At 33.3% G+C, this 25793-nt stretch overlaps 1 protein-coding gene across 1 annotated transcript in view; it reads right to left on the bottom strand.

Moving 5' to 3' along the window:
- The window catches only part of LOC142354356 (degenerin deg-1-like), an 89299-nt gene that overhangs the window by 1779 nt on the left and 61727 nt on the right, over window positions 1-25793 (bottom strand). The window lies entirely within an intron of this gene.

Genomic DNA, 25793 nt, shown 5'->3' with positions numbered 1-25793 from the left:
ACTTCCGACATCTGATTGATAGGTCAAGAGGATAATGGTAGCTCAAAAACAAAAAAAAATCGAGTTTAGTCTTGTGGTCATTACTTGTCGACATAGCAGCAATGTTCGTCCGAAAAGTTCTTCTTTCGCTTTTTGAAACATCAATAGTTAAAACTTCTAAGTTTCTTGATTTTTCTTTGAAACTATCCATTACATCCTCCCTACACTTTTAAGCAAATTCGTGGGTATAGGTTAACCGAATCTGTCAGATTGTTTTCAGTTGCTTGTTGATGTTCGCGAAGGCTCTTATTACGCGGGTTGCTCATGCTCTGCAGCAGAGCTTCGTCTTGATGCGAAGGTCTTACATCTGTATTCTGAATTTGTAGTTCTGTTTGAGATATGGTCTCCACAAGAGGTGGTTCAGTTTTCACATTGTTCTCGTCTAGTCTCGCAATTTGATTGTCGCTCACTAGAATAGTCCTAGTTGAGGTTTCGGGCTGTATGAAAGATGTGTTCAAGCACTTCCTGATAATGAAAGTCGCACGAACTGTATTCGTCTTTTCGTTGGCCTTGAAAAGAACGGGTTCGTACAAGTCAAAATGTACTATTACTGGTAGTCTCACTCTGCATCCCAATAGAAGTTCAATTGGAGTTTGCCCCTAGTCTTTGAAGTGTTTCGATGTGTCGTCATCAGTGCCCTTTACTGGAATGCCCCAAATGACACGTTGGGATTGTGACTCCACGATGGAAGTACCCGCTTCACTGTCTGAACTCCTCTCTGAGCTGGTCAGTTAGCTATTGGATGATAGACAGGTGATTCAATTTTCTTAAATCTCATTGACTCACAACCTTGTTTAAAGTCACCAATTACAATATCAAGACCATTATTAGATACCAAAGTTTTTTTTGTATTTTAAATCATGCGAAAAATTGAAAACGGTATATTCTGACTGTTTCTGAGTGTTTCTTAATACAAAAACAGTACATGTGGAGGCGTTCCCAGCCACCGGCCTCTGGCCAGGTACAGATTCTGTATTTCCCAGGATAGGCCTGTTTTTTAACAATTCTCACAATTACTAACAAATTGTTGAACGTCTGGGTAATTAAAGGCCCCCAAGTTATCATTCTGACTGATACCTAAGTTGCATTTTTCCCAGGATGTGTCTAATGCGCTTTTGCCATAACCAAATTTCGAAGTTTGTTTGGAATGAAAGGATTAACACCTCTGAGGATGATTACATTCTGTATTTTGAGTCCATCTTTCTGTTGTTCTAATCCTTTCTCTGCTTCCGAAAATTGTTCCCAATGCCCGCTTTTGATGCGTTTCATCTTGTCCTGGAAAAATCTGTTTGTTCCAAAATCAGTTTTGATTTCTGCTCGGGTCACCAAAACACTCTGAGGGAAGAAGTTATTGACTGCGAAGTACAATCGATTGCTGTCGGATTCGATTTTGTTAAAACCCATTTTGCTCAATGCGTCTGCATGGGTATCTGCTCTCTTGGTATGTACTTCAATTCAAAGTCAAAACCCATCTTGTGAATCTACCTAGTGCCGTTTTTGGGGCCTGCTCGCCTGGTTCAAAGAGATATCTCAGTGGCTTGAACAAGAAATTGTTTCAAACTTGTGACCAACAAGACAGTCGCCAGTGCTTGAAGTTCTATGTTTAAGTAGTTTTGCTGCGCTGAATTAAACTTCCTCGAGACATATATTACTGGTTGTCGTTCTTGCAAAGGAACCCCTCCAACTGCTTTTTCAGAGGCGTCAGTAGTTACGGTAGCTTTTTTGGAAACTGAATGGATGTACCAAGGCGTTAGCACATAATTCTTTTTTATATCTTCGAAGATTTTTTGTTGCATTTTGCCCCATGAGAAATCGCTATTTTCATGTCATTGAGTGGCAGCAGTTTCGTTGCAAAATCAGGAATAATTCTTCAGTAAAAATTCGCTAGCCAAACAAACGATTTTACTTTGTCAGCATGTTTGGAATCTGGTGCTATTCCTCCTTAGAAATGGAGTATCCTAAAAAACTAACTCTATTGACTGGTTTTTAAATGGATTTTTTCTCATATATTGTAAAATTTTTCTCTCGTCGATTCTTGACCGCAGGCATTGTCTTGTCGAACTTTTCCTCGGTCAACCTATAGTCCTACGCCTCGTCTTGAACAATCACAGCACCTTTGATTCCCCTGAGTGTCGATCCAATGCAGTTCTAGTAGATTGAAAGAGAGTTTTTCAACCCCAGAGCTAGTTGGCATATCTTGAACGGCCCTGATCTGTGTTGATTGTGCATACGTCTTTTGCCTCCTCGTAAAGTTCAATTTGATAGTAGGCCCCATGTAGCTTGTGGAAGATCGTCTTCATGTGTGGTATTATATAGTCCTCATCCATGACCTTGCCGTTGAAACGCATTTTCAAGTCCATAAACTCTCAGTTCTCCACTCTTCTTTGCCACGCCACTGGAAATGCATTAGTGTCTCCTTCAGGCTGTACCGGTTCAAAAATGCTCTCTCTGACAATCTGTTTCGGCTTCTCTGTTACCTTGATTGAAGATGTTTTTCTGGCTTTGCAGAAAACTGCCTGTGATCCTGGTGTCACCTTTACGTGACCTTTTAAAGCCTTCACAGCAGATAGGTGTTCGGTTGTGATGTTGTTCAAAAAATGCTTGATTAGAAGGTCTCTACCAAGTAGTCCAAATTCTTTATCCGACTGAACAACTCTTTCTACACATTTTTGAGAAGTGTCCGATCTTTTCAAAGGTGTTGCATTTTCTAATTAGCGCCGGACAGAGTGTTCTAGAGTAGGGCGTACCTCCATATCTAGTGCACATACTGTTGCATTTATTAGCCGTAAATTTTTCATTTGGTTTTCGAAAGTTCTTTTTGAAATTGTACCTAACTTCTTCTTTCACAATGAGAGGCCTATTTCCTGAGGAATAACTTTCGACTGCAATCTGAACTGTATGCTCTCGGTCATTTCAGTAACCGACATTGCTGGTTTTGCTTTAGTGCCGTCAAACTCTTGCTTGAGGGGTCCCCAAAACCGTTATAATCCTTTTTTTTGCCAACTCCTCTTTGGGTGGGCTGCAGTTTCTTTTTTTGAAGTCACAATAGCAAGCTTCTTCTCTGAGAAGTGCTAGGAAATCGTCGCGTGACTCCCCTACATCTTGTATTACGGACAGAAATTTAGTCTTTTCTGCCGTTACTACTCTCTATTTAGGAGAAATTCAATTTTGAATAGCCAATCTGATGTCTTTGTACGGAGTGTCTATCAAATTCCAAGTAATCATAAGCCTCCTAATTTTGATAATCGAACATACTATGAAACCGATTGGTGAGCTGTATGTCCAGTTTTTATCATCGGTGTTGATCTTGTCCTCTTTCTTCTCTGCGCAACAATCGGCTACAAAAGACATATTCAACGCAGTAGTTGATTTTGCATTCTGTAGATCCCAAATTTGTCCGTTTTCAGGTAGTCTGGACACCATTGTCGAGGTCCATAACAAGGGTCAGAAAAATTCAATAAGTTGAATCAGAAATTAAAACTGGAATTGGAAAAATATACAAAATTTATCTTAAAATTTTTTTTACTGGATTGTCAAGTGAATAGATCCCAGTTCCGAATCCGGGGATAATTTTCTAATTTCATCAACATTTCTTGAGAATTACATATGGCCTAAATACAATCAAGCTCAGTAGTTGGAGCTGCATGGTTGTTCGAATCAGGTTTCTGTGGGTGGGAGAATTTACTTCTGACATCTGATTGATAAGTCAATAAGATAACGATAGCGCCAAAACAAATTAGAATCGAATTTATTTTTGTGGCTATTATTTAGCGAAATATCAGCAAAGCTCGTCATGTAAGTACTTCTTTCGTTCTTTGAAACCTTAAAAGATAAAACTAGGAACTCCGCCCTCATCATTTTGTGCTCCCCAATGTTGTTGGTTGATTTGGCAAAGGTAGGCATTCTTAGCAATCTTTGAAGATTTTCAAATTTGAATAACAGGTTCAAGGTTAAAATTTTTCATTTTTGTTGGTCTGAACACCATTGTCGAGGTCGGTAACAAGGGTCAGAAAAATTAAATAAGTTGTACTAGAAACTAAAACTGGAACTGGAAATATACAAAATTTACCTTAAAATCTTTTCTACTGGATTGCCAAGTGGATCCTAGTTTTGAAAATTTTTTACTGGATCCTAGGTCCAGATCCGGGGTCGAGTTTCTTAGCAACATTTGAAGATTTTCAAATTTGATTAACAGGTTCAAGCTTACAATTGCTCACTTTTGTTGGTCTGGACACCATTGTCGAGGTCGGTAACAAGGGCCAGAAAGAACCAAAAAGTTGAATTGGAAATTAAAACTGGAACTGGAAATATACAAAATTTACCTTAAAAAGTTTTTTTACTTGACTGTCAAGTGAATAGATCCTAGTTCCGAATCCAGGGACGATTTTCTAATTTCATCAACATTTCTTGAGAATTACATGTGACCTAGATACAATCAAGCTCACTAGTTGGAGCTCCATGGTTGTTCGAATCAGGTTTCTGTGTGTGGGAGAATTCACTTCTGACATCTGATTGATAAGTCAATAAGATAACGATAGCGCCAAAACAAAATTAGAATCTAATTTATTTTTGTGGCTATTACTTAACGACATATCAGCAAAGTTCGTCATGTAAGTTCTTCTTTTGTTCTTTGAAACCTTAAAAGATAAAACTAGCAACTCTGTCCTCATCATTTTGGGCTCCCCAATGTTGTTGGTTGATTTAGCAAAGGCAGGCATTCTTAGCAACATTTGAAGATTTTCAAATTTGATTAACAGGTTCGAGCTTAAAATTTCGACCGTTGTCAACTGAAGCAAGACAACCATTAACACTTACAATTACACTATATGCAGAAACGCATCAGTTAAAACCCAAGGTCGACCAGTGCAATATCGGTCGACTTAAAGTAGTTCTTTATACAATTCCCGTTCTTATTTAATTAAAACTATCATTTCCTGCCTCACTTAGTGCAATCCACTATTACAGATTTAAGCTGGTAATTATCCAGTATCAGACGGATAGTTCGGGTTCTGGCCCCACTTACTCCGATGGGCGTATCCCAGATACTAGTGTAACTAGAGTGACCGTGTAAAAAGCACGTAAACCAACTTGCGAAAAAACTTGAACATAAAAAGAAAACTTGAATAAAAATTGAAAAAAAAATCGTTGAAAACAAAATTGTTCAGCAATCAATATTCAATCAATATAAAACTAAAACTTTCTGTCTAGTGGTTAAATCATCGAGTTTAGTTAGGTTGTTTTGGCTAACGGAAGGTTTGTGGTTCCTTCCTCTTTGACTCCAGTGAATGTCCCCCGATTTGATGAATTACTATAAAACTAAGTGAGATTAAAAAACCAAATTCACAGTTATAAAACGAATGTTCTCTGCTGTGAGACTGTATTTGGGACACATTGTGATGAGTTTACAGTCAACAACAATGAGATTGGTGGATACACAGTGATTAGTGTTTTTTTTTCACTGATAGAACCTAATTTCACCGTTACTATCTCTAATGCCCTTATCATCAAATGAATCTATGGCTATCTTATACTGCTCCTTAGTTTCTAAATGATGCTTTTTACTATCAATAGTATAATTAGTTACATATTTAGTTTTACCTTCATATATAGGATTAGTAGAATCTTCCAAATTAATTTGGTTTCTAATAGGAGCTGTAGTTATTCCTTTTCACTTCTTTTCTACTTCTTTAACTGAGGTTTAACAATATGCTTTAGCTTTAAGGAAACAAGCTTCTATATTAGTATCATTAGGTATTTCATCTTTCATCTTACCTAACTCATTATTATGTAATATACCACTTCTTATTCAATTCTTATTCATTTTTTTCTATAGCACTATCCAATGAAACATTATGTTTACAAATATACTATCAGTATCTGTATAATGATAACTACAAACTAACTCCTTCTCAAAGTAATCGTACATAGCTTTATACATAAATAGTTTAGCTTTCTCTAATATAGCAAATCCAATATAAATAAATTTATCTAACTTAACATTACTTCTTGTTTTATGTATTGCCACTAGTTCATCATCAAACTCTACAGCATATTTAAAACTAACATTCTTTACTAATTTAATATATCTATCTGCATCATTAACTAACTCTTCATCTTGTCTATTATATACATTCTCTATTGTTTTTCCGTAGAAGGCATTATCCATTAACTTAAAAAATAACATCACCAAATTTATCTCCCTTAGCTTTAGCTTCTTTTCTTTTCTGAAAATTAAACTCAATATAAGGCTTTAGCCACTCACTTTTACTGTACCCTAACATTTGCTTAATTTTAATTTTTTCCAATCTTAAACCATTACTTAAATACCAATCTAACATCTCTCCATCTATTACATAATCTACCTTATGTGTTAACTTTAACATCAAATTCTCATTAGATTTATATCCTCTCTTCTTATTTTCATTTTGATAATCTGTGAACTGATCAATGTTTGTTTTCGTCTTTTTAGGAAAGAATGGATATTACTTTGTTTTCTGTTTCAACTCATCAATATACTTTATATCAATGTTATAGATATATCCAGTATTAGAGCTAGATCTAGTATATACTGGATCATGACATACTTTGATTTCTCCAGTAGGTAAAGCTTGCACCATAGCAGAAGAATACAATGAGTTGAGGTCTAAATACTTTAAATAATTCTCTTTCCCTGTATACTCAGGTTCTAATTGTTTATTCTTACAATTTACATAACAATTACCTAATACTGAAGCTAACACGCCTCTAATACCATGTTGTATTGTATCAGAAATATTAATTGTACTTTCTTTGTAATATTTAAGTCTAACGTTATTATATTTTAATCCACACAACCATGTCAATCCAGGAGTGGAATATGTATAGCAAGGATCTATTTCATAACATTCTAAAAAATTATCTCTAAACTTTTCAAATACATCTACCGATAATAATACATCAGTTTCAAGATATAATATAAAATAATCCTTTATGGCCTCACATCCAGCATTACTCCAAAAACCTATTGCTTGCTTACATTCCTTATCTGTAATACCACTTTGTTTGAACTTAGAATAGAATGCTTCTTTAGGTTGTAGTTCTGTATTATTAAGTTTATCCATACTATCAAACCACTCATAAGGGAATATACCTTTACGTCTCTCTAACTTGAATTTGTTTAATATTACACATTCTCTATCACTCAATGTTTTACTTATAGCATCTAAGCTAAGTGGATGGAAGAAACTAAACATATCTAGTGCCCTGGCATGTCCCATAACAATACATATATAATTCTCATCAGTTTTAGTTAATACTTTAAGTCTAATCTTTCTTGCAAGTTCAGTTACAAATAAGTGGTTATCATAATTAGTAGAATTAAAAAATACATTGGTACAAAATTATTCTTAGCTTGAAGATCACAATTATTTTGAGCTTATCGTCTAAATTTACCATTTGGGTGATCATGATCTCTAACAGTATCGGTGAAGCCGCTTCGCGGGTCTTCACCCATTTCCTCATTACAATAATAATACATATTACTAAGTGGATTAATACTGTCTTCTTTCAATGGAATATTTATACTAAACATCTCTTTAAATAATTTATTATAATAAACAAACCTACTTATAAACCAAACAACTACACCCTCACCACATAACTTTCCTACTTCAGTGTAGTCACTTTTTATATATAACCCACAAGCAATAGGTAAATGTTTCCCATCTTTTAATATACATTCAAAATCCTAAAACATAGCAAATGGTACTCTGTTCTTATAATGGAACTTATCAAACTTAAGATAGTCATTATAATGGAATGTTCTTCTTCCAGTATTATTACACATCTCGAAATGTTTATTTATTGCATCTTCAGTTTGAAATGAGACACAACATTTTAGACATGGATAACACTTATGTTTATGCGATTTTCTTTATAAGAATGATACATCTTTACATAGTAGATAATGATTTTCCCAATATAATATATTACAACCTTTAGGATCATTATGATTGATTAACACAGGATTAATAGTCTTATTTTTATTTAGATTAAATACATTGAATAATACTTTATCTTTATTCATCTCTTGTATTTTCTGTAAATCTTTATATCCGTATGGAGGTGGAATCTTTGGTAGTTTTATCTCAATAATATACTCTAGTTTATTATAATTACTAATTCTATTGGGATGATCTTCAGCAGGATGTAGATAAGCAATTAAACACCAGAATAAATATTTGCTATCAGCATTAGGTATATAAAATATATATCTAGATGCGAATGGTACCTTAGTAGTACACCCACCATTAGGATAAAACCTGTGTATATACATTGTTCTTCTTATAAATCTTTGCGTACTCCATCCAGATTGATTAATTTCTTGTTCTTGCATTCTAGTCTCCATTTCACCGTTCAACATATCCAAGTCATTAGGTCCATTATATTGTCTAGTCATTAGCCTAAATGTGAATTCATTTTCTTCTTACTTATCATCTGTAGGTTTTGTATACAGTACTACATCAAAGGTGTTAAATTTAATATGGGGATGTATGTTGTCCAATGCCCCCAATGCTTCCACGAATCTGGGATTCTCATAATCAGTACTTGATACTATTGTTTGACTATGCTTCATGTTATGATCTAATCCTTACTCATTAACTTTATCTCTTTACTTTTCATCAACAATTTTTTTCTCTTTAATATTTTCATTATGTTGTTCTGATTCAATGTGTTTCTTTTTATTGTCATATCTAGTGTTACATATATCACAAAAACCCATTCAATCTTTAGTTATATTATTTCCAGTGAAACTGCTTTGCAGATCCTTATCTTTACCCACAACTTTATCCAGATGTGTCTTTGTTTTAAAATGTTGTTCCACACTATATTGACTTAGAGAAGTCTCGCATGTTACACAATCAAGTTCATCTCCATTCTTTATTACCTCCCCCTTATTTAGCCTTACATTAATCTTATGCTTTAATGTTGTCACCTGTTTATTATAAGCAGTATTATTATCAAGATACATGCCACACCTATCAGAATACTTTATTCCTTCTAGTTGTGAATACTGCGTATCCAACTTTTGTTCGATATATTATTAGTAATTTTCTTCCCACTCTCATTAGCATCCTCAATAGTTTTACATCTGTTATATAGTCTCTCATTCTTTTTATATTTAAGTGATTGAATGTGTCTACCATAATTCTTTTGAGTTTACTCTTCATTACATTCTTCACATCTAATCTTAATAGAATTTGTTTTAGGCTTCTTAGAATATACATCTTCATCAGATGAATCTGAATCTGAATCTGAACCTTTATCTCGATCTCTAGATGATTCTCTATCTCTAGATGATTCTCGATCTTCATCTTTTCAGTATTTAGCTTCTGCTTTTAGCAAAGAATCACGCATGTTCTTTTCCCGATTATTAGTTTTGGCTTCCTGTTCATCAAATGACTTCTTTATCTTTTCACTTATTTGATTAAACCTTCTGATTGATTCTAAAGGATCTTCTTCTGCTTCCCTCTTTTGCTTTTCTTTATCCACTGGTTTGTTTTATACCTTTCTTTTGTTTTTATTTAAAAACATTTGGATTGCCATATCGGAAGAACTGGATTACCACTTGAAGATTGAGCTTGACCACTTCCAAAGTGAAATTCTTCATTTCCAGATTGCACTTGTTCATGAGATTGAGCACGCTCACTTCCAGAGTGGACTTGTTAATTTGCAGATAGGGGTTGTTTACTACTGGAATCAATGATTCCGTTGTTTTCTAGATGAGTCATTTTCATAGGGAAAATTTGAAATAATATTCTTTACATACCTTTTCTATACTATAAAAATGATTGTTACTAAATGTGATCAGTGTAAGGATAAGGCTTGGTCTTGGAGTTGTGATGAGTGTCAGAGTAAACAACTCTCATCTTTTGTATGTGATAAGATTATAACCTATAGAGAAAGACACTCCCACATGTCTGTACACTTTAATGATCCTAATCAGTATCTAGTATGTAGAAAGTGCAAAGTAACTAAACACATATCTTACATCAGATTTAAACATTACACTTGTGGGATATCTTTGTATCTCAATAGAATTAGATTTGGAAATACTAAGGGAAGATTTATAGAATATCCAAGCAAATATTATTTCGAATTTCAGCCATAACTAAACATTTACTTATAGAGTAAGCTTATATCTTCGATATATATTTATCCATATTATTTATTTAGGTCTAAGTCTAAGTCTGAGTCTAAAGTCTAAGTTTATGTATATGTCTAAGCCTACGTCTAAGTCTATGTCCAAGTCTATCAGGGAACCTGCTTTGCAGTTGACTGTATCTAAGTCAAGTTTTCTCCCATTTAAAATGCTTCTCGTCTTCCCGCTACTTATTATGTTGTTAATTTTTTAATTGCTTATTGGAACTATGATCAATATTCTGATATAAGGAGAAGATTTAAGGAGTATAACAATGTTGTTCCCGAACCATTTGAAATGCAAAAACAAAACTTTTTTATTTATAGACCAGCTATCTCCGGCAAGACATCATTCATAAAAGAGTATTGCAGCTTATATGAAACAGTTAATGTATTCTGTGTTGATACCAGAGAGTGGAAAGTATATAATACATTTAGCGTCAATGAATTAGATTTATTGAAAAATGTAGAAGACTTTGCTAGTAGTCTTGTTATATTTGATGATATGGGGGATAACATAAGAATGCCTGTGGTAGATAATTTCTACTCTTCGGGAAGACATAACAATATCAATATAATATCTGTAGGTGAAACTGTAACAAAATTTAATGTAATGGCAAGAGAGAACTCCCCCTCCGTATTCAATACTTTAAATAGTTCACATCTATTCTTTGAAGGAGTACAAGGGAAGTTTAAAATTTTTTTTTAATCTACATAGATTTAAACATTTTAAATATGGCATAGTAAGTTATAATATTGTTGATGATTATTATTTTGTATTAGATAAAGATAAAAATTTTTTTTTTATGATTCTAGAATTGGTGATATTGACATTGAGAAATATATTGATAATACTTCGTTTAATGATAGGGAATATGATATAATAAGTAGATATTTATTAGATAGGATGATAGAAATAACACATGTTAAACCAAAAGAGATAATGTTTTAATTTGAAGATTATTTAAAATTTAGAGGAATAGATATTCCATTTGATTTTTATAACTCATATAGGAAAGTAATAGGTATATTTAAGGAGATACATGGTGCTTATTATGCTATATTTGGTGTTATTGGTGTATTAGGAATTGGATATACCTTCATTCAAAAATATACCAATGTCTATAACAACATTAATAATATTAATAATGTAATTTTATTGCACCTGAAAAAGGGAAAGTTTGAATTAAATAATGGAAAAAAGATATCAGTAGGCCTTGGCTTATTTAGTGGGAGAAATGAAAGAGATGAAACAGTAGATGTATTATATGCAAAATGGACAAGTAACCTTTTCAGAGGAACAATCTTTACATAAACACCCAGTCTTATAAAAACAATCTTCATTCTTTTCACTTTTGCATAAACAACAAGTCCTAGTTGATTTAATTTCTTTGGATGGATTCTTAGTTTTATCATCAGTCTTTAAATTATTTATAGCTCCTCCTTCTATTTCATTTTTAAGTTCTTTTTTATTTCACTTTTAATCTCTAGTTTTAATTCATTAATGATCTCTAGTTTTGAATCACTTCAAATATAATCCTTTAAAACTTCCTTAACAGTATCTTTCAGTTCATTTAAAGTCACTATCATCATCACTATCATATATTTAAATCACTATCATCATCTTTATCATCCTTAACACTATTATTAATACAAGTATAATCAATATAACTATGTACTGGTAATATGATGCCTGTACGTCTATTTCTACATTTATCGTTAAAATGGTAACCACTATATAGTTTTTGAAACATTTGTTACATCTATTAAAAAATTTAATTTGAACTTATTATAATGAATCATTAGTTCTTTTTCGGAATCATCATCATCATTATCCTTTTCATTATTGCATTCTACACACATCAATGTCATTTTTAATGGGACGATTAATTTCAACATGGGTTGCACAAAAACTTACAAGAAAAATGCCCAATATAGATAATACATCTACTGTTTCACTTCCTTCATTTCTCCCACTAAATAAGCCAAGGCCTACTGATATCTTCTTTCCATTTTCTAAATCAAACTTGCCCTTTTTTATGTACAATAAACTTAGAATATCAAGATTATTATTGTTATTATAGACATAGGTATATTTTTGAATGAAGTTATATCCAAATCCTAATCCACCAATAACACCAAATACAGCATAATATGCAACATGTATCTCCTTAAGTACACCTATTACTTTCTTATATGATTTATAAAAATCAAATGGAATATCTATTCACTTAAACATTAAATATTCTTCAAAGTAAAAGATTATCTCTTCTGGTTTAATATGTGTTGTTTCTATCATTCTATCTAATAAATATCTACTTAATATATCATATTCCCTATCACTAAGCGAAGTATAATCAATATATTTCTTAATGTCAATATAATCAATTCTAGAATCATAAACAAGACTTTTATCTTTATCTAATACAAAATAATAATCATCAACAATATTATAACCTACTATACTATATTTAAAATGATTAAATCTATGTAGATTACAATCAATTTTAAACTTCTCTTGTACTCTTTCAAAGAATAGATAGATGTGAGCTTTTTAAAGCAATTAATATGGAGAGGAATTCTCTCCTGTCTTTACATTTAAATCTTTTACAGTATGACCTACAGATATTATATTATTATTGTTATGTCTTCCCGATAATAAAATTATCTACCACAGGCATTTTAATGTTATCCCCCATATCATCAAATATAACAAGACTACTAGCAAAGTCTTCTACACTTTTCAATAAATCTAATTCCTTGACGCTTATTAAATTATATCCTTTCCACTCTCTGGTATCAACACAGAATACATTAACTGTTTCATATAAACTACAATACTCTTTTATGAATGATGTTTTGCCGGAGTTAGATGGTCCAAAAATAATAAAGTTTTGTTTTTGCTTTTCAAATGGTTCGGGAACAACATTCTTGTACACTTTAAATCTTTGCCTTATATCGGAATAATGATCATAATTCCAATAAGCAATTCAAATAATAAATAACATAATAAGTAGCGGGAAGACGAGAAGCATTTTAAATGGGAGAAAACTTGACTTAGATATAGTCATCTGCGAAGCAGGTTCCCTGATAGACTTGGAAATAGACTTAGACGCTTCTTCTATAAGTAAATGACATAAGGGAGTGTCTTTCTCTATAGGTTATAACCTTATCACATACAAAACATGAGAGTTACTCTGACACTCATCACAACTCCAGCACCAAGCCTAATTCTTACACTTATCACATTTAGTAACAATCATTTCTATAGTGTTGAAAAGGTATATGAATAATATTATTTCATATTTTCCCTATAAAAATGACTCCCCTAGAAAACAACGGAATCATTGATTCTAGAAGCAAACAACCTCTATCTGCAAATGAACAATTCCACTCTGGAAGTGAGCGAGCTCAATCTCATGGACAAGTGCAATCTGGAGGCGAACAAGTTCACTTTGGAAGTGGTCAAGCTCAATCTTCAAGTGGGCAATCAAGTTCTTCCGATATGGCAATTCACATGTTGTTAAATAAAAACAACAGAAAAGTAGAAAACAAACCAGTGGATAAAGAAGAACAAAAGAGGGAGGCAGAAGAAGATCCTTTAGAATCAACCAGAAGGTTTAATCAAATAAATGAAGATTTAAAGAAGTCATTTGATGAACAGGAAGCAAAAACTAAACATCCGGAAAAGAATATGCGTGAGTCTTTGCTAAAAGCAGAAGCTAAATACTTAAAAGATGAAGATCGAGAATCATCTAGAGATAGAGAATCATCTAGAGATCGAGATAAAGATTCAGATTCAGATTCAGATACATTCGTTAAAGATGTCTATTCTCAGAAGCCTAAAACTAATTCTATTAAGATTAGATGTGAAGAATGTAATGAAGAGTTAACTCACAATATTTATGGTAGACACATTCCATCTACTATAAAAAGAATGAGCTCAAACATAAAAAGAATGAGCGACTATATAACAGAAATAAAATCATTGAGGATGCTAATGAGAGTGGGAAGAAAATTACTAATAAAGATATCGAACAAAAGTTGGATAAGCAGTATTCACAACGAGAAGGAATAGAGTAATTTGATAGTTGTGGCGTGTATCTCGATAATAATTTTGCTTGTAAAAAACATGTGACAACATTAAAGCATAAGAATAATGTAAGACTTAATAAGGGGGAAGTAATAAAGAATGGTGATAAATTTGATTGTGTAACATGCAAGACTTCCCTAACTCAATATAGTGTGGAAAAACATTTTAAAACAAAGACACATCTGGATAATGTTGTGGGTAAAGATAAGGATCTGCAAAGCAGTTTCACTGGAAATAATATAACTAAAGATAGAACAAGTTTTTCTGATATATGTAAGACTAGATATGACAATAAAAAGAAACACATTGAATCAGAACAACATAAAAATATTAAAGAAGAAAATATTGAAGAGAAAAAACTTGTTGAAGAGAAGTGGAGAGATGAAATTAATCAGTTAGGATTAGATCATAACATGAAGCATAATAAAATAATAGTATCGAGTACTGAATATTAGGATTGCAGATTCTTGGAAGCATTGGGGGCATTGCACAACACACATCCGCATATTAAATTTAACACCTTTGATGTAGTACGGTATACAAAACCTACAGATGATAAGTTAGAAGAAAGTGAATTCACAGTTTGACTAATGACTAGAAAATATAATGGACCTTATGACTTGGATATGTTGAAAGGTGAACTGGAGACTAGAATGCAAGAACAAGAAAAGAATCAATCTGGATTGAGTATGCAAAGATTTGTCAGAAGAACAATGTCTATACACAGGTTTTATCCTAGTGGTGGGTGTACTACTAAGGTACCATTCGCATCTAGATATATATTTAATATACTTAATACTGATAGCAAATGTTTACTCTGGTGTTTAACTGCTTATCTACATCCTGCTAACGATCATTCCAATAATGTTAGTAATTATAATAAACTATTATTAATGAGATAAAACTACCAAAGATTCCACCTCCCTACGGATATTATATATACAGAAATTACAAGAGATGAATAAAGATAAATTATTATTCAATTTATTCAGTCTAAAAAAGACTATTAATCCTGTATTAATCAATCATAATGATCCTAAAGGGGGTAATATATTATATTGGGAAAATCATTATCTACTATGTAAAGATGTATCATCCTTATTAAGAAAATCACATAAACATAAGTGTTATCCATGTCTAAAATGTTGTGTCTCATTTCAAATTGAAGATGCAATAACTAAACATTTAGAGATGTGTAAAAATACTGGAAGAAGAACATTCCATAATAATGACTATCTTAAGTTTGATAAGTTCCATTATAAGAACAGAGTACCATTTGCTATGTTTTATGATTTTGAATGTAAATAAAAGATGGGAAGCACTTACCTATTGCTTGTGGGTTATATATAAAAAGTGACTACAGTGAAGTATGAAAGTTATTGTGGTGAGGGTGTAGATGATTGGTTTATAAGTAGGATGAGTTATTATATTAAATTATTTAAAGAGATGTTTAGTGAAATATTCCATTGAAAGAAGATAGTATGACTCCACTTACTAATATGTGTTATTATTGTAATGAGGAAATGGGTGAAGACCCGCGAAGCGGCTTCACCGATATTGTTAGAGATCATGATCAACTAAAGGTAAATTTAGAGGATAAGCTCACAATAAGTGTAACCTTCACGCTATGAATAGTTTCACGCACCAATGGATGCATTTAATTCTACTAATTATGATAACCACTCTTTTACAACTAAACTAGCAAAAGAGAATAGACTTAAAGTATTAACTAAAACTGATGAGAATTATATATGTATTGACATGGGAAATGCCAAGGCACTAGATATGTTTAGGTTCTTCCATCGAATTAGCTTAGATGCTATAAGTAAAACACTGAGTGATAGATAATGTGTAACATTAAACAATATCAAATTAGAGAGACTAAAGGTATATTCCTTTATGAGTGGTTTGATAGTATGGATAAACTTAATAATACAGAACTACCACCTAAAGAAGCTTTTTATCCTAAGTTGAAACAAAGTGGTATTACAGATAAGGAATATAAGCAAGCAATAGATTGTTGAAATAATACTGAATGTGAGGCCATAAAGGATTATTTTATATTATATCTTGAAACTGATGTATTATTATCGGTAGATGTATTTGAAAAGTTTAGAGATAAATGCTTAGAATATTGTGAAATAGATCCTTGTTATACATATTCCACTCCTGGGTTAACATGGTTGTGTGGATTAAAATATACTTACATTAGACTTAAATATTACAAAGAAAATACAGTTAATATTTATGATACATTACAACAAGTTATTAGAGGCGTGTTACATCAGTATTAGGTAATTGTCATGTAAAATGTAAGAATAAACAAATAGATCCTGAGTATACTGGGGAAGAGAGTTATTTAAAGTATTTAGACCTCAACTCATTGTATACTTCTGCTATGGTGCAAGCTTTACCTACTGGAGAAATCAAAGTATGTGAGGATCCAGTATATACTAGATCTAGCTCTAATACTGGATATATCTATACCATTGATATAAAGTATATTGATGAGTTGAAACAGAAAACAAAGAAATATCCATTCTTTCCTAAAAAGACGAAAACAAACATTGATCAGTTCACAGATTATCAAAATGAAAATAAGAAGAGAGGATATAAATCTAATGAGAAGTTGATGTTAAAGTTAACACCTAAGGTTGATTAAGTAATAGATGGAGAGATGTTAGATTGGTATATAAGTAATGGTTTAAGATTGAAAAAAATTGTAATTAAGCAAAAGTTAGGGTAGAGTAAAAGTGAGTGGTTAAAACCTTATTTTGAGTTTAATTTTAAGAAAAGAAAAGAAGCTAAAGCTGTTGGAGATAAACTTGGTGATGTATTCTTTAAGTTAATGGATAATGCCTTCTATGGAAAAACAATAGAGAATGTACATAATAGACAAGATGTAGAGTTAGCTAATGATACAGATAGATATATTAAATTAGTAAAGAATGTTAGTTTTAAATATGCTGTAGAGTTTGATGATGACCTAGTGGCAATACATAAAACAAGAAGTAATGTTAAGTTAGATAAGTTTAATTATATTGGAATTGCTATATTAGAGAAAGCTAAACTATTTATGTATAAAGCTATATATGATTACTTTGAGAAGGAGTTAGATTGCAGTTATCATTATACAGATACTGATAGTATAGTTGTAAACATAAATGTTCCATTGGATAGTACTATGGAGAAAGAAATGATAAAATAAGTGGTATATTACATAATAATGAGTTAGGTAAGATGATAGATGAAATACCTAATGATACTATTATAGAAGCTTGTTTCCTTAAAGCTAAAGCATATTGTTACACCTCAGTTAAAGGTGAAGAAGACAAGAAGTTAAAAGCAATAACTAAAGCTACTATTAGAAACCAAATTAATTTGGAAGATTATACTAGTGTTTTATATGAAGGTAAAACTAAAAATGTAACTAATTATTCTATTGATAGTAAAAAGCATCATTTAGAAACTAAGGAACAGTATAAAATAGCTATAGATCCATCTGATTATAAGGGCATTAGAGATAGTAATGGTGAATTTAGGTTCTATCATTGAAAAAAAAACACAAATCACTGTGTTTCCACCGATCTCAGTGTTTTTGACTGTATACCCATCACAGTGTGTCCCATATACAGTCTCACAGCAGGGATCATCCTTTTTAAGAATTGTGAATTTGGTTTTTTTTTATCTCACTTAGTTTTATAGTAATTCATCAAATCGGGGGACGTTCACTGGAGTCACTAAGGAAGGAACCCCAAACCTTCCGTTTGCTAAAGCAACTTAACTAGACTCGATGATTCAACCACTACGTCAAGTGAGACAGAAAGTTTTAGTTTTATATTGATTATTTATTGATTGCGGAACCTATGAAATTTTTTATTTTTTATTTTTTTTTCAATTTTTTTTTTCAAATTTCGATAGCTTCATACTGTTATTGATTTTCGTTTTTTTAAATATTTGGGTATTGTTTTTCAATGCTAAGTAAGTAACGATAATCAATTAAGTATTTTAGTGTTGATTTATGGAGTCAGTGAGCTTTAGCAGCTAGATTCTCATTTGAAAATTTCCGATTAATTCGAATAATTAATTTTAAAAATAGGTATTTTTCAAGGTGTCAAAAAATGATCTGATTCGAACCAGACTTAGTATGCAGTATTCTTTGTGTACGTAGAGTCTAGAACAGAAAGAATTTTGGCTATAGCTTACCCCTGGAAAAAGTTATGTTTTCATTTGTAATTTTCCGACTAATTCGATTAATCAATTTTAAAAATAGGTCTTTCTCATGGGGTCAAAAAATGTTCCGAATCAAACCAAACTTAGTATGCACTATCCCCTGTTTATTTAAAGTCTAGAACAGAAGGAATTTTGGCTATAGCTTGCCTCAGGAAAAAAATTACTTTTTTAAACCGAATTTTGCGATTATTTTGAATAAATAAATTTGAAACATGGAATTAATTATTTCCAATTAAGTCATAGAGATGTTCAAATCAAACCAAAACTGCTATTCAGTATCGCTTTTGTATGGAGATTGCAGAACAGAAAAGACTTTTACTATAGCTTGCCCCTGGAAAAAGTTAGTTCTTCATACGGAAGTTTCCGATTAAATCGAATAATTAATTTCGAAATTTGGAGATAATCATGTTCGATTGCAGGTGGTGATGAAATGATAAATTAATTTTATCCGTACTTTTTGTCTTTACATAGGTAGTACGATATGCAGACTGATGTAAATAAAAATTCCGGCAGAATATGAAATTTGGAATAAAAGTTGCAATTATTTTCGAAGATGTCTAAAATGTTTTGTTTTCCTGTCAGCAAACTTCCAAAAACATCGCTTTTGCAGCAAAAAAGTGACGAGATACTGGCGGAATTAAACAGAACTAGGAATTTTCATTTCTAATTCCCCGCTGTTCAAGAACATCTCGAGGTAAAAGTGGACGACCCTGCATGACCAGAGAAACTTCCGATATAGAAACGTCTGGAAATAAAGCAGAAGAAAGAGGTTACCTTAACCTTCAAGGGAAAACCATTTCCTGCTGTCTATATTGTATCCTCATTGGATAAAAATTGTCTGAAAGTTTCCAATAAAATTGGCAAACGGGTGAAAAGGGCTGTCGAAAAAGAAAATTTGGAAAATCTTTCGTTTTCTTCTGTGAGAGAAAATGTTTGTCAGAAATTGGGCGCAACTTCAACCCAGTCCAGTAACAACTTAAATCTTAGCTTGATGGAGAAGAAAAGAAAGGCAGCGGAACCAGAGGTAACAATGAAACGTTGAAAGACGTTGTGAAGGTGTTACAAACTTTCCGTCGGCAGTCGAGAAGCCTAAGCAATATTGCTCAATTTTCAGCTCAGGAATTGCCAGAAGCTGATGCTGGAAACCATTGACCTGACTGCGATGAAGTCAAGGTTGGGGATGTTAATTTGAATTCTGAACCAAAAGATACCCCATCAAAGTATGCGCCTTTCCTTTTGCAACGACTCTTCTCGCCCGAGGATTTATCGAAGGGCTCTATAGATCCGGAAAGGTTTCAAGGGGTCAAAAAAAGATCTGATTCGAACCAGACTTGGTATGCAGTATTCCTTGTGTACGTAGAGTCTAGAACAGAAAAAATTTTGGTTATAGCGTGCCCCTGGAAAAAGTTAGGTTTTCATTTGTAATTTTCCGATTAATTAGATTAATCAATTTTTAAAATAGGTCTTTTTCATGGGGTCAAAAAATGTTCCGAATCAAACGAAACTTATTATTCACTATCCCCTGTTTATTTAAAGTCTAGAACAGAAGGAATTTTGGCTATAGCTTGCCTCTGGAAAAAAATTACTTTTTTAAACGGAATTTTGCGATTATTTTGAATAAATAAATTTGAAACTTGGAATTAATTATTTCCGATTAAGTCATAGAGATGTTCAAATCAAACCAAAACTGGTATTTAGTATTGCTTTTGTATGGAGATTGCAGAACAGAAATGACTTTTACTATAGCTTGCCCCTGGAAAAAGTTAGTTCTTCATACGGAAGTTTCCGATTAAATCGAATAATTAATTTCGAAATTTGGAGATAAGTATGTTCGATTGCAGGTGGTGATGAAATGATAAATTATGTTTTTCCGTAATTTTTGTCTTTACCTTCAAGGGAAAACCATTTCCTGCTGTCTATATTGTATCCTCATTTGATAAAAATTGTCTTGAAATTTCCAATAAAATTGGCAAACTGGTGAAAAGGGCTGTCGAAGAAGAAAATTTCGAAAATCTTTCGTTTTCTTCTGTGAGAGAAAATGTTTGTCAGAAATTGGGCGCAACATCAACACAGTCCAGTAACAACTTAAATCTTAGCTTGATGGAGAAGAAAAGAAAGGCAGCGGAAGCAGAGGTAACAGAACTTGATTGTGGGGCAAGTCTATTTTTTGTAGAAAGTGAGGAAGATTCAGATGAGGGCGAAGACACTACTCTGGATGCAATGAACTCTGGAGAAATTTTGGATGTCTTGGAGGCCATTGACAACGTAATGAAACGTTGAAAGACGTTGTGAAGGTTTTACAAACTTTCCGTCGGCAGTCGAGAAGCCTAAGCAATATTGCTCAATTTTTAGCTCAGGAATTGCCAGAAGCTGATACTGGAAACCATGGACCTGACTGCGATGAAGTCAAGGTTGGGGATGTTAATTTGAATTCTGGACCAAGAGAAACCCCATCAAAGTATGCGCGTTTCCTATTGCAACGACTCTTCTCGCCCGAGGAGTTATCGAAGGGCTCGATAGATCCGCAAAGGTTTCAAAACCACCTCTCGAACGCCAGCGTGCAGATAAGTTAAAAAAGTTGTGCGAGGCTCGTTTTCCAGGACAGTAGAGTGAGGGCAAGCTGGCTGTCGATGAATAATGCCGAGAAGCGAAAAAACGCTCAAGAGAAAACTGGCGAAAGAGGAAAATCAAGTGAAAATCAACTGAACAATTCTGAAAATAGAGAATGATTGTTATGTTTACCGGAGCAATTGAAGTCTTGAATAAACGATGTTGTTTCCACTAAGATGATTTCCTTTGATTATGTTGTTCATTTTTGGTTATATTTTGTTGTTCTCTTCTCTCCAAAACAAACTGTGCTGTAGAACCAAATATCTAGACAAGCTTTAGTTGATCCATATTATGTCTTCCAAGAGTTCTTCTTTCGACATGCTTCATTGGACATGGAACACAAAGCGCCTGAAACAGCGAACAATGGATGTTTTGATAGTTCTATAGCCCTTAAATCCGGTGAAACCGTTTCCATATAGGCAACAAACTGCGCAAAAGCAGTTTTAGTACTGAGGAACAGGAGACTGGAATCCTAAGTCCGCAAAAGCCGTCTACTCGGAAATTTTTGGATTCCATACGCGTCAATGTTATTATAGAAGAGGTTAAGGTCAGGTTTCAAAACGAATGGGAGGAAGTTCGCAGAGCATTGCAGCAACCACCATTGCAGGAATGTAAAAGCAAAAAGGAATAACGCTCCCGCAGTTGTTAATCTATTGGCGGAATAGTAAGTTGATTGAACATCGCGCTGATTGAAGTCTTATTTAAACAAGGATGATATACAATTTAGTTTGCCTTTGATTATGATTATCATTTTTTGTTCTTATCATGATGTTCACTTTTTGAATGAAACATTTGCCTATAATATCTTCCTCATTCGAACGTTTTTTAAACTCAAGTTATGTCAAAGTGATGTAACCAAATATCTCAACTTGCTTTAGTTGTATCAAAATTTATCAGTTGTGTTAGTTACATGTGAAACTGTTCACTATTTTGAATGGATATTTTCACTTATCTGAGACTGGACTTGTCAATCAAGTTTATTTTACTCTGATGTTTGAATTTAATTACAATGTGTAATATTTGCTTGTATTAGGATGTTCTCTTTTTATTGGAAACAACTTTTTTTTTCAAAAACGTTATGTTCTTAGTTTCAAAATTTTATTAAATACTCAAATTATGTGAATGTGTTGTATTTTTTTGACAAGCTTAATTTCTTCCAGTGTTTATCAGTTGCTGTCTTGTTCACAAATTAATCTTTTCACTAATTTGAGTTCTTAGTATTGTTTGCCCAGGAGCGTACTCGTCAATCATAAGTTATATTTTAACCTATCTCAAAACTGACATACCATTTATAACTTATCTCTCAACCTTTCTCTTAACTTAACTTGTCAACCGTAATTTATCTTTTCAACCTTAACATACCTCTCCGCCTATCTTTTATCTTAAGTTCTGAATCTTGCGCTTTTTCCGTTGAAACTAACCTCCTTGATCATCTGTTTTTCTATATCAGCCCTTGGATGGTCTACTACGAAACAATTTCAAATTTACAAGTAGTTGAGAGTTAGTTTTTTTAGTTTCCGGAGATAAATTATCTACCTGCGCCTTTCATTTGAAATTGCCGTATATAAATTATCCAGACATTTTTTTCGAAATGCCTCGGACTTATAAAAATAACTATCAAAAAGTACTCTCAGAAAGATGTGGCCTTGGCTCAAAGTTTTGCAACTCAATATAAAACTCATCTTCGGGATGTGTCTGATTACACACGTGTGCCTTTAACAAAGCTGCGGAGGAAGTTAAAGCAAGCGACAGGAGAGATCCCTTCAAAGACAGTTTTCGATGAGGAACGCGAGAGAGTTTTGCTGGATGTACTGATAATTTTATGAAAAAATCCCTGAAGCAGGTACTGGGTTATGTCCACTCGTTCGCATTAAAACTAAAGTTAGATGTTCATGTGACTTGGAATCAGAGGAAGTCAGCCGGCGTTGAGTGGTGGCAAAAAATTTTAAGTCGGAACAAACTCAAAATACCTTTCCCTGCAATACGTTGTTCAAATTGTAAAGTCAACATGAAAAACTCTGTTGCCGATTTTAATTGCTGCTATTCTTGCCTGAAATTTGTCTGAGATAACTGTTCTGGCTTGATAGCCTGTATTGCAACAATTGCAAAGAAAAACGTTCTGGCAGTTGTTAATCAAATGGCATAACAGTGACTTTTGATTTAACATCGCGGTGCTCGAAGTCCTATTTAAACAATGTTGATTTGCTATGACGCTTGCCTTTGAATATGATTATCAGTTTTTGTTTATATTATGATGTTCTCTTCTTTTTGAAAGAAACTTTCGTCCATAATATCTTCCTCAGTCGAACGTATTTTGAGCTCAATTTAAGTCAATGCAATGTAACCAAATATCTTGCAATTCTTTAGCTGTTCCGAGATTTCTCGGTTGTGTTAATTACATGTAAAGCTGTTCACTTTTATGAAAGGATATTTCCACTATCTGATACAGAACTTGTCAATTAGGTTGATTATGCTCTGATTTTTTACTTTGATTTCAATGTGCATTAATTGTTTTTATTAGGACGTTCTCTTACTATTGGTAAAAACTTCTCTGTAACGGTATCTTCCTCATTGCATCGTAATTCAAATAATGAATCAACCTGAATGTGTTGTTGTACTCAATTTTTGAGAAGCTTTAGTTTTGAAAGCCTATTTCTGTTTGCCAGAGAGCGTTTTCGTCAATCACAAATGTTAATATGCCCTTTGACTGATTTGGCTCATTTGGACTCGGAACTAACAAAATACAAAGTAGACTCTAATTGAGCTGATTCGCACAAAATTTGCGCTAATGGACCAACTCAAGCTCACGTTTTTATTTAGAGAGCCTAAGGGTAGCAATGGAAGACAACTATCGTGTATCGAAAAAGTTTTTCGAGTTCCGAACCCTCTCATCAAATTTTTCGAATAATCAAGATTTTACCAGCTTTGGTGTCTTCGCAAAAAGGTCCTTCGGTAGAATGAGATTTTGCCTTGTTTATCCGGATTCCTAGCTCCCATTTCGAAGGAAGAGATAATATCTGGGTACAATAATGTTTCTATCTACCAGCATCCTCCTGGAGAAAAGATGATATTCGGCGGAGTTGCTTTCATTGACTCATCGTGTAAACCTAATTCCATGTACAGCTACAACAGAAGATGAAAATTGTGAATCTGAAAGTAATTAGCAAGCTGGGTATTCAAGATGGTGATGAAAGTTACTGTCATGTAGAGAGATACTTTTTTGGACCCAGTAGAATATAATGCGAATGCCTGCATAAGGAATATCATGGTACCCAAATAACTCTAAAGACGTGGACTCAATCGTGGAAAACTCGTCAGATTTCCGAAACCAGTTTGGAGCAGTTTGATGCTATGGAGGCTTCAAAACCAGAAGTTAAGTTTAAAAAGCAAAAACGTGTTCATCGGGAACGAAGTCCATCCCAATATAGACCAAAAGACCAAAATTAACACAATATCGCGTGAAAAAAGTTCAAAAAGAGTCTGATTCTGGAAGTGATTTGGTGGATCGAGATTAAATGTCATCCAATGAACCCACAGAAGAATGCCAATTTGATTCACCTTGTTCTACGGATGCAACGGATTTTCAACCATTGAGTTTTTCTACGCCAATGCAAGTTATGCTCGTTGAAATTTTCAGGCGGAGGTCTCTGATGCCTCTGATTCGGAGATCAGTTCTGCGACGATTTCCCGTCCCTCATGTGATGAAAAGAAATTATATCAGGGCTCTCTAATGACAGTCACGAAATTCCGATCCAATTTGCTTTCGATTGCGGATGAACAAGCTTTTTCAGAACGAGCACTATAGTGAGTTTTGACGCTGGTCGATTTTACTTTACCGCCTTCCAATAATAGTTACCAACTTACAATTTTTTCTGAGAAACGTACTTCGGAGGGGATTTATTTTCATTTAAGCCTAGAGAAACAAATTGTCAATTTGTTATCAAAAAATTCGGATTTAATCGCGGCCCCTCTTTGCCAGTAGCTGAATGACTTCCCTGGTCTTTCTTCTTTTGAAAGCGTTTTATTTCTTCATTTTATCCTCAGTACCGATGGAGTTTCGTCGTACAACTCCAGCACTTCAGCTTATATTCAGTATTTCTAATGCAACTAAATTTACAGCTCACTCGCAGTGTTCAATTTGACAACCTTATTTTAGCTTCTTTATTTGGCGGTGAAAAGAAACCTGACTGTGTGGAGCTGATGTCAAATGTATTAAATGATTTCGAGAAACGCAAGGATTTAAACGATCTTCACTTGTCTCTCAACTTCCCTCATAAGGTACTCTCTTTGCTGTAAAATAATATTTGATGAATGATTCTAGCCGTTTGTTTTTTGCTCTTAATACTAAAAGTGTCTTTCAAAAAACAATAATTAAACTGCTGTTTTTCTGTTTAGATTTCAGTCCGGTTTTCTTTTGTGGTACTCGATATGCTAATGAAGGCTCCGTTAGTTAATCAGACTCAATTTAACGGTCGATATGGTTGCCCTCAGCGCTAAGAAAAAGGCGACCATACAAACATTCAACAGATTTGGCTTTAACCTTATCAGGAAGAGCAACTACTGAGGTCTCATGAAGATTGGCCGCAGATTTTGAAGTGTAAACCCGAAGCAAGCTGCCCTATTTATGGCATCAGAGGTA

This window comes from Convolutriloba macropyga, chromosome 15 (genome assembly GCF_964194025.1).
Source record: "Convolutriloba macropyga chromosome 15, txConMacr16.3, whole genome shotgun sequence".
Classification (NCBI taxonomy): domain Eukaryota; kingdom Metazoa; phylum Xenacoelomorpha; order Acoela; family Convolutidae; genus Convolutriloba; species Convolutriloba macropyga.
This window is presented reverse-complemented; position numbering and strand designations above follow the sequence as displayed.